Source organism: Macrotis lagotis, unplaced genomic scaffold, assembly GCF_037893015.1.
Source record: "Macrotis lagotis isolate mMagLag1 unplaced genomic scaffold, bilby.v1.9.chrom.fasta BILBYCTG149, whole genome shotgun sequence".
Classification (NCBI taxonomy): domain Eukaryota; kingdom Metazoa; phylum Chordata; class Mammalia; order Peramelemorphia; family Peramelidae; genus Macrotis; species Macrotis lagotis.
Window position 1 is genome coordinate 207,597 of NW_027422056.1, and position 13,252 is coordinate 220,848.

Genomic DNA, 13,252 nt, shown 5'->3' on the forward strand with positions numbered 1-13,252 from the left:
TCTTTCACACCTATCCATATATTTTACATTATCTCTACCTTTGTAGCTCATTGCCATATCAATTTGTTCTACCCCCACTAATAATGATAATATCCTTAGAAAATATGTGATTCATTTTCTATTATAGGAAAGTATAACCTTATTGTGTTCCTTAAGATTTCTCTTTCATATTTACCTGTTAATGTTTCTTTTGGATCTTGCATTTGAAAGTCACATTTTCCGCTCTTGTCTTATCATCAGGAATGCTTCAAAGGCCTCAGTTATTGGAATATCCTTTTTTTCCTTCTTGATGTCTTTCTGTAGAGAGCAGGACTGTAGTAATTGGAATCTTCGAGTATGTGGTTCCAGCCACAAACATCTTACCTGCTGAGGTTTTGGAGGCTAGATGTGTTTTCACACAGAGCAAACCTGTAGTAAGTGGTGTAGGAAAGAACCTGAGAAGCCTTTCTGGACAAAGAAACCAATCTTTATTAAGAGAAGCAAAGGGGTGGTCTCAGAATGCACTGGACAGACTGGAGGCCCCCCTTCATATCTCTCAAAGCTTGGCTTCTTTCCCCAGAAGGCTTCCCAGGTTCCTTCTTACACCGGAATGTTCTCAGAGAGTGTTTTCCACCACAATGTCTTTTCCTCTGAGTATTCAGAGAGCTGTTTTGACAGAAGGCAATTGCGTAGGAATGAGAATTTCCTTAGAACGATTATTTTTATCCCCGAGTATCATGTTCTTCATATCCAGAGACAGAAAGGACTTCACCAGAAAGCAAGGCTAAAGTATGTAAAGGATTCTTTGAAATATTATCTTCATCCAGTGTCTTTTCCTCTGAGTGTTCTGAGATTAGATGTGCTTCCACAGAGAGTAAACCTCTAGTAACCAGAATGTTTCCGAGAGTTTCTACCACAACAAATATCTTTTCCTCTGTGTGTTATATAGCTGGGTTGACTTTCTCTCCCTCCTGAAACAGAAAAATACAATTTGTCACATGTCATGGCTCTCAGGGAGGAAGAGAGGAAGAGGAATGGATCCATGGTGTACCATGAAAGTGTTTCAATTTGATCAAGAATCTGAAGCTTATTACGGAGGTGGAAAGGATAAAAGAAAGTAGTTTTGTATGCGCAGAATGATTCCTTCCATGTCTGTAGACTCAGGATCATGACTTGGGCTGAAACATCTAGTACTGAGAGAGGAGACTTTTGGCTTTTCTGCTCATTTCTCACATCTGATATCCATGTGTCTTTCTTCTGTCCATCTGTGATTGGATACCTTGTGTCTTTCTTCATTCCACATGTGCCTGTCCTCTCTTGGCTGTAGCCATGTCCAGTCTATATGTGTCTGTCCCTCCCAAGTTCTTCTTCTTGATTCTGGCCAGGCCATCATGAAGCCAGCCCCAACACCCACCTAACTTTCCTCCTTCTCTCTCTTCTTTGTCCTCAGATTCGATGTGTCTTTACACCATCCCTTTGCTGCCGCCCCCCCCCACCAGCATTTGACCCATGTCCTGCCTCCCTTCTTCCCTTGAAGACAGTTCTGTGGGCAATTTCACATTATGGTCAAAGTTGCTGTCCTGAGAGGTTTGCCCAATGGTGCCTTTTCACAAAGCAAACCCTGGAGTGGATAAAAAAAAACAGGTTGCATAATTGGAAAAGAGCATAGCAGAAGGTAGGAGAGCAACACCTCCTATTACTTATCAAGTTCAACTACAAATGGATAAATCTATTAGATATGACAAAATGACAGCTGATGACAGTGTTCAATGAGACATAAATAAAAGATAAAATCATAATCATTACTAATCACTCCAACAGAGGCCTGCCACTCATTAAATCATTCATCAATAGCTATTGATTAGGTCCCTCCTAGATGCTGTGCACAAAGAAGGACAGGTGGCTAAATGCAGCAATGAACATGTATTTCTTAAATAACTCCTGCATAACCAGGCCTATGCAAGATTATGGATATGGAAATACGGCTAGGGACACAAGCTACTCACCACGAGAAACTTGCTTCTGATGAAACAGGAAATGCACAAAAGTATAGAGAATAAAAATAAATGAAGGCAAAGTACAAGGCAGTCTGAGAGTGAGGTCACCAGCAGTGGGGATCAGTAGAGGCTCATGGAACAGGGGATGCTTGGATTGTGTCCACATGGAAGAGAGGAATTGTGTGAGACATAAGGACAGAGGGCCAGTTTCAGAGTCAGGATGGCTCAGAGTTCAAATCCTGCTTTGGACCACACCAGCAGCAGGCCCATAGTCATGTCTCTTAATCTCTTAGTGCCCTATACAGCTCTGAAAGGTCACAGAAACCTTGAGATGGGTTATCAGTTTTACTGAGAAGGCCAAAAGATGAAAGGGTGCTTGACTAGAAATACTCTGATTTATGCTGGCCTAGGGTCCCATAAGTAGTAAGTACCTGAGGTTGGATTTGAACTCAGATCTTCCTAACTGCAGGCCCCATGCTCTCACCACTGAGTGACCTAGATGGGAAAATGCCAGTTCTCAAAAGGTTGTGACTAAGCTACTGTTCAGGCGGCTACGTTGAGGAGAGGCAAATTAGGGAAAGAGCACATTCTCAGTGCACGGAAGTTTTCCAATCACTCAGTCTCATATATTCACCACCTGCCACAAGGGAAAACTCTAGTTGTCCTACCGTTGTTAAGATCTCTTCAAATGTCTTGATGGATGGTCAATGCAAGGGGCTGGGAGCAGCACCTATAATCCCCCAGAGAATGGACATTAACTGTTATGTGAACAGAAAGAGAATCTTGATGTATCCTCCTGGAAAATTTGCACTTGAGCAATGTTTAACTAAGCAAAAATGAATGAAGGTATTCAGGTCTGATTCAATATTAGGAAAACTATCAGTTGCATAAGTGATCATAACAATAATAAAACAAACAGAAATCAAATGATTATCTTAAGAGATGCAGCAACAATGTTTCACAAAATATAGCATGCATTCCTAGTAGAAACATCGGAGATCATGGGGAAAAAGGGAGATTCTAAAAGATCAAATGAAAATCTAGTTGAAATCATTAACAACTTTAGCAACTTTGACATTATCTTTAGCATTAACAACTTTTGTTGTTTTATAAGATAATGCAACATAAATCATCAGATTTTGTTTTTTTTTTGGGGGGGAGGGGTTTGACTGTAGGATTAAGATCCCCAATTTAGAAAAAAGCTAACACTAACAGGTAAGTCAAAGTAACAAACCTGTTGGCTTAAGTTTAGGTTAATTATAGATTTTGTAAATGAATATATGGTTAAGACTTTATCAATTAGTAGAAAATAACTTAGTATCCCATATATATAAGTGTCAGAATAAAATCATCACTAATAAAAAGAAACTTTTAAAGGCTAAATTGCCCTTTTTGACATGTGGAGAAAGAGGGCCATTGACAAAAGATAAATTCTTTTGACTTCTTGAATAAGTTTTCTTAGCTAGAGGTTAAGTATAAGCTGAGTAGTATAATCTTCAAAGGTTGGATTTCCTTTTCTGGCAACTGAAAGCACAAGTTTGTCTAGTAAGCACAGGTCCCTTGAAAGGAAAATTTCTGGCTATAAAATGCTTCAGCTTTGGGGTAAGACCTTCTACAGTTATCTCCCTTTGACAGCTCAGTGTTGACCATAGTATGACTTTTGGTTCAGAAAACTTGGGAGAAGTAACCAGATGGACGACCTGCCTAATCGAATTGAATTATGTTCAAAACAAGTTTCCTGAGATTGCTGATGTGTTTTTAATCCTCTTTTTCTGTTATAAAAATAAACTCTGTGAATTCTCTTCTATCACTAAATACTGAGGAATTAGTTAACCTGACTTAAGGGAACCTCTCACAATTCCATTAAATCATTGGTTTACTTACTTGGAAACTTTGTACCTGAAAATTATTTCATTTTTTAGATAATTAACTTTTGCAGACAAGCAATTTCAGCTTTGGGAGCTCTCAAGTCAGACAGTAAGCGGACCTAGAAAGAGATTATGGGGGGGGACTCTGTGATTATAGAGACTTCTGGTTCATAGTTCAAGGGCAGAGAGGAGAATTTCTGGAAAAAGGAGCTAGAGAACCTGAGGAGTAGGTATCATTTCTGGTCACAAGGGGTGAGGGTCCCTGAGGAATAGCATCACTTATGATCCCAATGGAACAGGGTCCCTGAGGAGCAGTACCAGTTGTAATCCCAAAGGATTGGGGGTTCTTCCTGGTCAACAAAAGCAGTGAACAATCCTCTCCCCAAATCACATCAGTTTTGGACCACCAAAGAGTTTCATACCCCTGTATCTAGATCTGAATACAGCCATGCGAAAAATTCTGAAGCTTTACACAATCACTTTCCTTCTGGAGCCTTCAATGAAGTATAAAAGGCAAGGGTAGCAATCAGGATCTCAGACAAAGCAAAAGCTGAAACAGACCTAATTTAATGAGATAAGTAGGAAAACTCTATCTTCCCTAAAGGTACCATAGACAATAATGTAATGTCAATGCTAAACAAATATGCATCAAATGGCCAAGCATCTGACTTCTTAAAGGGAAAAAAAAACAGATGAGTTACAGAAAGAAATAGTCAAACCATTCTAATGTATGAACCCACCTTTCCCCTCTCAGAATTAGAAAAATCTACTCATAACATATATACAGAAGAAATCAAGAAGACAACAAGAATATTTTAAAAGTTAGATTTGGTAGATTTCTGGAGAAAACAGAATGGAAATAAAAAGAAATATACTTTTTTTCTTTGCTGTACATGGTACCTTTATAAAAACAAGCAAATCTTAGGGCATTGAACCTCATAAGGAATAGGAAGAAAAACAGAAATACTAAATGGAGACCTTTACTGAACTTTTGTAGAACAAAGTGCAAGATGAATTGCCCAGTTGTGGAAACTTAGATCACAAATTAATTGGAAAATAAATAATCTTAAAAATGAACGAGTCAAAGAATAAATCAGAACAAAGCAATAATTTCAATGAAGAGAAATATACAAATGAAGCAACATACCAAAATTTCTGGCAACAACCAAATCAAGACTTAGGGGAAACTTCTATTTCTAAATGCTTATATTTTTAAACAACAGAAAAAAGAAACAAGGAACTGGGCATGAAATTGTAAAAAGTAGAAACCAAAAACAAATGGAAATATGCATTTACACATCAAAATGGAAATCCTCAAGTAAATGATAAGATTACGAAAATTTAAAAATTAAACAATAAAAAGTAAGTGTTGAGTTTATGAAAATATAAACAGAATAGATTTACCATTTTTTAATTTGATTAAAACAAGAAAAAACATCACGACTGGTCTCAAAAATGAAAGGACACATGCATAGCCAATGAAGATGAAATTAAAACAATATATAGGTCATTTGATTCAAGTAGATGCCAGCAAAATTGACCTTCTTCGTGAAATAGATGAATACTTACCAAAATGTAAACCCTCTATGTTAACAGAAAATAACATAGAAGATTCCAATAATTCTGTCCCCAAAAAAGAAACTGATCAAGAAAAAAATGACTTTCCTGGGGAAACAATGCAAAGCATCAGATGGATTTGCCAGTGAATCCTACCAAACATAACTATTTGTAAAAAAAAAACAACTTATAATGGAGTCCTAACATATTTGTCTTATGACACAAATATGGTTTTCACATGTAAATAAAATGTGAAATTATACATATACTTAAACATTGTCAGTAGAGGCATGGCATGATACGTTCATTTTGAAAATTAATTGTGATTTATACACAGCAAGTAAAAGGTACTTTAGAACTTTTAAAACAAAGACTCCATTATACCCCAAGGAAGTCATCAGTAATTAAAAGATATTTCCATATACACCAAAACATTGTTAGCAGCATTTTTGGGGGCAGCTGTGAATTGGAAACTAAGTAGTTGCTCAGCCACCATGCAATGGCTAAGCTAGGCAAGGAACATGAGTGACACAGAGGTGTATCACCATGCTGTAAGAAAAGATGTGTGTGGGCACCACCCCATCAGGAGTACTGGAACATCAGCTGCTGGGCTATGGGACATAGCTGTAGGGCATTACCTAGCTGAGATGGTCGTTTCCCATCAGAAGCTGAACACTTGGAGGTCTCAGGGCTCTAATTATACCTGCACCCAAGCCCAGGCAGCCCCAAGGCAGAGATGGCGACACTGGCAGCCCCTTGGACCGGAGGAGCAGGAAGTGGGAGCAACATCCCACCACAGATGGAGTCAGCTCACAGGGATGTCTACTGGCTGGGCTTCTTTGAGGTAGGATGAAGGATAGGATATTGTATCAAAACCACCATCGCTCCCTTGGATCATGAGAACATGTAATTATAGGTACATAGTCAGTCACCATGGCAAATATTTAGGATCGTTTCTTACTTTGAGTGCTGTTCCCAGAAACAAAGGCTGTCTTGGTCTATATAAAAAAAATGGAGCAAAGGTGATTAGAATCTGTCCATATGATGCAATTGATTTTATTTCCTTTGCCCATTAGCAAAAGTTAATTATCACAAAACTGGAGCTTTCTGGATATAGATACCTGCTAGTGACTGCTTCCATGGAAGGTATGATGACAGCAGTCACCTGTACCTACAGAGCTGACTTAGAGTTTACCTGGCTTTGAGCGGGGGGCGGGGGGGAGAACAGACATATATATGACCTGTTCATACATTCAAAACAAGTGATGCAAAGGAAAGGATTTTTCAGAAGACTGATGGCTACTACTATAAGGATGGCTCCCTATGCAGGGATTTCATTTTATTTTTACTTTTGGTACCTTAAAGATGGTTGGCCTCTCCCATCCTCCTACTTTCTTCAAAGGTCTTCATCAGACAGTCCAAATGTCTTAGTTCTGAAAATGCAGATAAACTTGCGTTGTATTCCTGTGGCTGAAACAACAGCACAGACAGTATCTCATCCACTTGATCTAACCTCTCTTTAAATGCAGTTCAGAACTGTTCTTCAAAGTTCTTAAAAGTGCCTCCCAATGTTGAAGGTACTGAAGAATGAGTACAGACAGCATGGGATATTCAGAGGACTCTATGAGGATCTCTCTCTCTCTCTGTCTGTCTCTCCATTTTTTAGTTCTTTCCAAGGAAAATTGAGTTAAGTGGCTTCCCCAAGGCCACACAGCTAGGTAATTGTTCAGTGTCTGAGCTCAGATTTGAATTCAGGCACTCCTGAGTCCAGGGCCAGTGCTTTACCACTGGGTCACCTAGCCACCCCTCAGGGTCTGTCTCTTAACTACATTGTGTGTGTTTGCTCTTAAGGCAGATTATTCTCAATTTACAAGCAAAAGAATCAGTTTTAATACCTCAACTAATCATATTTTTATTTTATTTGTATATACATTTTTCTTGTTTTACTTTCCTATTGACAACTGGATGGAGGGCAGCAGTGTCTATACATTAAGTGAAATTTAAAATTATAGTCCCTGGTATGGGAATATTTAATATTCTTTTTAAGCCAAAAATTAGAAGTGTTTCCTGAATTTTTCATTTGATAATTTATCATTTTCATTAAAATAATTTAAAAAGGACTGAAAAACCGATGAGTTTCATTGATGCCCATTACAGATTTTCTGAGATTTTCTCTTAATTTTATTGTGTTTTCCACAAGTTTTTTTTAATAATCATAGAACTCAAAAAAATCATAACCTGAGGCCAGACTTAATGAAAACCTATTCTGAATTTTACAATGAACCAGGTTCATTTTGCTTTCTGATTCAGATTTAATCATTTGTGCCTTTTGTAGCAAGAATGTATATGGAAACTTCTCCTTCATCAGTTCGATAAGTTTCCTTGCAGGTACTAGAATAAAGTTCTCTCATACTATGGGACAGTTTACATAAGTTTTCATAAAAGACAACCTATTCCTAAAAGTCAGTTAGAATGAATGTGAGTAAACTTAGTGATCTCAAAAAAACAGGCCAACCCTGACAGATTTTATTTGTAGAAGTGGGTTGGATTGTAATTTCTGTTGCATGTGTACAGGTAGATTGTCAGCATCCTCCTTGTTGCCAGTATATGTATTATATAAACAATTAGGATGATACATGCATTCATACATTACAGTATCACAAGGGCAGCTAGGTGATGTTGTGGATAGAGCACTGTCCTTGCCTCAGTCACTTGCCACTTGGTATCTGTGTGACCCAAGGCAAGTCACTTAACCAGGGCTCTTTTCATTCTTCCTGATTCATATCTGGCCACTGGACCCAGATGGATCTGGAGGAGAAAGTGAGATTGGTAACTTAGTACAGAACCCCCCCCATATTCAAATCGAATTCCTGTGCTTGCCATGGCATCACCTCCCTGATATCATGGTCTCCTTCAAAAATGAAGGACGAACAACATATAATGTTTCAAAATGTTCTTCCATGAGAGAAACATTTTCAGTCATGGAAGTTTATTTAATGGTGATACTGAAAATAATTTCTAGTCATCTTCTGTTCAAAAGTGAGCAATTTAAAAATGCCAGGATTCATTTTTTGTAGATGATAGCATCATTATTATTTATTTGTGCAAATTCATTTTAAAGGGCATGATATGTAAATTCATTATCATGAGATGAGTCAGAAAATTAGTGGACATCATTGGTGGCCTCCATGTTTGTTTTGAGTTAAGAGAAAGAACATTTCTTGTAAGGCCATTCGAAATTGATGGATTTTGATCAAGAATGAGATGAAATGTGTTGATTTTGGTTTGACTTCACATCAGATAAATATTTGTTTCATTAATAAACTTGCCCTTTGACAAAACTATATGTGTGGGTTTCCCCTTCTGGGTTATAATAGTATTACTCTATATTATCAAGCAACCTTGAGCTAAGTTAAATGGGTAAAACAAATATCTTCCAGGATTTCCTGAAAGGAAACTACAAGTGTTTTACTGAAGGAAAATTTGCATTCTGTGCCATTTAGAGAATACATTTAAAAATTTAACAATAAATAAATAAATGTTTCAAAAAAAGAAAGAAAGAAATGATGGGCATGAAATATAGAGAGAAGTAAGGAAAATATCTTTGCGAACTGATTTAAAGTGAGATAAGCAAATTCAAGAAAATTTTATGTGTCCATGCTAACTACACCAATTTAAATAGAAAGGATGGTTCAGTAAAAAACTTAAAAGCAAAATGTGAAAAAGCAAATGGACCAGAAAAGGAAATACAGGAAGACAACATCACCATACCTTGTCCAAGAGGTGAGATCCAAAGAGATTACTTCTGTTCCTCCCTAAAACAAAAAATACTATTTGTCATATGGCATGACTCTCAAGAAGGGAGAGAAGTGATATGCCGGTGATGTAAGAAAGAGAAAACATTAATAAAAACAATTAAAAAGAATCCAATAATCTTGAGGGTAGTAATAGAACAGGGAAAAGAGGAAAGAATGGGTTTTGGTCAAGGATTATCAGTGGTAGATCAAAAAACACTTCTATAAATCAGTCAATATGATAGCAACTGTTATTGAGTCCTGCCTCACATTTCCTGACTGACTTTATTTGGGTAAAGAATTTTCAACTCCAGTGGGACACTTTCCAGTCTGTTAAAAAGTGAAAGGCAGGACAATGGATAAGATTAGGTGTTCAGTATACAGAAGCAAACAGATTTTAAAAAATGGCATTTAATAACTTCAAAGACAGCAGCTGGAGAGGGTTGATAGAAGTTAGAATACAGAAATTGGTATAGAAACAGAGAAGACAAAAGAGAGGTGGTTTTCCAGATAGTTCATAGGATATCAGTACCTCACAGCACTTATCAAATTAAATTACATTTGTTCTTCATGTGTATTATGATATAAAGGAGCTGGAGCCATGATCCGCAAGTGAATTGCATTCAAGTTCTGTGCAAAGTCACCAGGTTCACTTTCTCCTCCAGAGCCCTCTGGTTCCAGTGACCAAATATATATCAGGATGACTGGAGATGGCCTTGGCTTTTATAAGGGAAAGTCTTTGATGGGTCTCAGTTTGACTGAGCTAATCCCTATTCAATGATAAAGCCTAAGAAAGAAAGAAATGAAGCAAAAAATGTCCTCTTTTACCTAGTCAAAAAACAAAAACAAGCAATATGGGAGCGGAAGACACTCAGGGTTTCTCTTCAATACAGAAAAAAATTGCTCTTTATGTTCTGTCTGAGCCAATTTAGGTGTGGAGAGTCAATAGCCAAATGAAGGCAGAAGGAGGAAATTGTCATTCACATCCATGGATAGGGGAAGAAGTTATGATAGAAGAAGTGTAAGTGAGAATCACAGAAAAGAAAATGGATTATTCTGCTTCTGTAAAGTTGAAATAGTTTGGCCTAAAGAGAGCAAAGGCAGACAAACTCAGAAGGGAAACAGATATATGAGGAAACACACCTTAGCACTAAATATCTCTGAGGCTTATTGCATACAGGAGATGAAGAAGGAAGTGCTTCCATTTTCCAGGATTAAGAGTCTTTCTCCAATAGGACAAAGGAACAGGAAATTTTCAAAAAACGAAATGCAAGTAAGTCATCAACAAATCCCTCCAAATGATAGACGTGCCCATTAAAACAACCCCGATCTTTCAGGATGAAAATATAGAGGTCTGCAGGTTCAGAGATAGTCCCCTCTATCTGACTCACAATAAGGATCATGGAAATGCCCCCCCCCACTTTTTCTAAACAAAAGAGATGATAAGAAGGAGGAAGGGGCCAAAGTTCCCACCCTGTCTTCTCTCTCCTCAGTTGTAAGACAAAGCCAAGATGGAGAAAGGGAGGATGGAAACATCCATGTGAGGAGGGGAGGGAAGTAGTGGCCCGGAAGGCTGGTCCCTGCTTGTCTGCACCAATTCCACCCTGCCCCTACCCCTCATCCCACAAGCCCCAGACACTCAGACACAGGCCCGGGCAATCAGGAAGCCCCAGGCAGGGGCAGCCCCAGAGGGCCAGCCAAGCCCAGGTTCACCCCAACACATACACACATACATCCCCCCCCACACACTCACACACACAGACACAAACAAAGAGAAATGGATGATCCGACCTATTTACACAAGACATGCAAAAACAAAATTATGAATATCTGCCACCCGCCCTTACAGACATCTCCTGAGGACTAAGAAAAACCAATGGAGAGGAAGGCTTCATGAAAAGCTTGGAGGTGGGGGTAGAAAAGGAAGGAAAGGAGAATAAAGGGAGAAACTGAGGCAGGACTAGAGTCAGGGGTACTTACCTCCCTCACAGCCCCTTGTGCATTTTGCAGGACCCTCAGGGATTGTCAGTCTGGAAGATGGAGGGAAATGAGGGTAAAGAAGGGGAGAGCTGTAGGGAGGGCAAGGCAAGTGGTGAGGGGTCCCAGATCTCCACTGTCTCCCTGCTACCTCACATCTTCTGGCAGAGACAAAGAAGCTTCCTCTCAATATAGGGTGGGAGGGGGTGAGTACAGTGATGTCACGGAAGGGTGGGGCTTGCCTCTTCTCTGAGCAGAGTGGAAAGGAGGGGGTTCTGTGATCTGAGGAACAGAACAGTGGGGACCTCCCCGAAAGCTTTCTCTCAGTTCCCATCACCCAGCCTGGCAAGGGGAGGGGACCCGGGTCTGACCAGGGGCGCAGAGTTCTAAGGGCACTCTGCTGGGGCTGGGGGTGGGGGACAGTAGCTCAGCTCAGCTTGGGGTGGGGGAGGGTGGGCCTCTTTGTGGAAACTGGGAGAGGGAGGCCCAGGGAGGGAGGGGGAGCTCTCCAGATGGAAGAGCACAAAAGGTGCAGCAGCATCTGGGAATCAGCAGCCTTGAAGAGCACTGGGACAGCTCCCAGGGCCCACAGCAGAGGAGGAGGGGCTGGTCCGGGGGAGGGGCCAGGGCTCAGCCTTCTTTTTCTAGGCTGGAGGAGACACAGATGGAGGCGAGGTGGGGAGAGACAGAGGGCCACCCAGGCACCAACCCAATGCCTACCCCCTTTGTTTATGTGTGGAGACTCTGGCCTAAATCCTATAGAAAATAAAACTCAGGGGGAACTCCACCCGCTCTTCTGGTTCAGTCTCCTCTACAAAGTGACTTCATAAATGTCTTTGTCAAACTACGTCAGATTTGTAGCTTTATTCTCTCCAATACCAGCTGCCCTGCCACTAGTGAACTGGCACAATGGAGACACAAATTGAATTAGAGTCAGAAGACCTGGACTGCAGTTCTGCTTACACATGTTGTGACCTTAGGCATGCCACTTAAACTCCCTAAACCTCGATTTTTCATATCTGTAAGAAGGGAGTGATAACACCTATGCTAAGAAAATTACTGTCCTTTTAGGGATCAAATAGAATGTTTGCAAATTGTTTTTCAAGCCATGACACACTGTGAAATGTTTATTAGAATTATTATTCATTTCTGTTATTATTTTTGATGGAGTTTCCATATTGTGCTGTTGACTTATCTTTTTAATGTTCTTCAGATGGATGCACAGAATTACTGTCTTTGGTAATGCAGTACAAGGGTATGAATGTTCACACATCTGCTGCAGACCCTATAAATATGTCTTTAGGACAATTTTAGCAGGAGGGACTGGAAAGCTTTTCATCCATGCATCTTAGAGATTAGAACCATTTGGTATGCTATTAAACTATTGTTTTTGAATTTTTATGAATCAATCTCATGAGTAGGAGATGGGGACAATAAATTTACTCCATGGCAAAGTGAAGAATGTGGGGGAGTTTGGTTTCCACAGGAATGTGAAGGGAGAAGGTTAGTTTACATCTCAAAGCCTGGGGTCTGTCTGTATTGGTGCCTGAGGGCAGGTGAGTATAAGACTAAAGACTTAGTCCCATCCAGATCAAAATCTGAGATTAGTTCACGTCTGTCCCATCTAGCTCTGAATTAACCTAGTCTGTGTCCTTCTCTTTTGAGCATTCTCAGTGAGGTTCCCCTTCACTCCCTTGTGCTCATTAGTATTGTAGAATTCACTTGCAAATTAGTATAATGAGCAGGGAGTTGAAAAAGTTATGGGGGTGAATATATCATATAGAATGTGACTCTGGCCAATGCTAGGCAGGAAGGAGGAAGAACAAGCCTTTCAAACTGCATATAAGACCCAGCATTGCTGTGATTTGGAGCCCCTTTCCTTAAGAGAGGTGGTCCATCTTTGCAAAGATGTTTTTAATAAAAGCCATTTTAATCACTCTGGACTATTTATAATGAAGGCCCATTAATAACAACAATGTTCCAGATCCAGTACAATTTATTTTTGAATTCTCCAGGTTATTCTGAGGTCTCCATTTGCAATATGAACATTTGTCATCTGCTCAATTTTGAAAGATGTTTA

At 39.5% G+C, this 13,252-nt stretch overlaps 1 long non-coding RNA gene across 1 annotated transcript; it reads right to left on the reverse strand.

Moving 5' to 3' along the window:
- Window positions 1-5,257: 5,257 nt before the first annotated feature.
- Window positions 5,258-11,320, reverse strand: LOC141504122 (uncharacterized). The gene is made up of 4 exons (XR_012473209.1): window positions 11,176-11,320; window positions 9,173-9,216; window positions 6,760-6,871; window positions 5,258-6,399 (listed from the first exon to the last, which is right to left on the reverse strand). It is a non-coding gene; the product is annotated as an uncharacterized LOC141504122 (long non-coding RNA).
- Window positions 11,321-13,252: the final 1,932 nt, after the last annotated feature.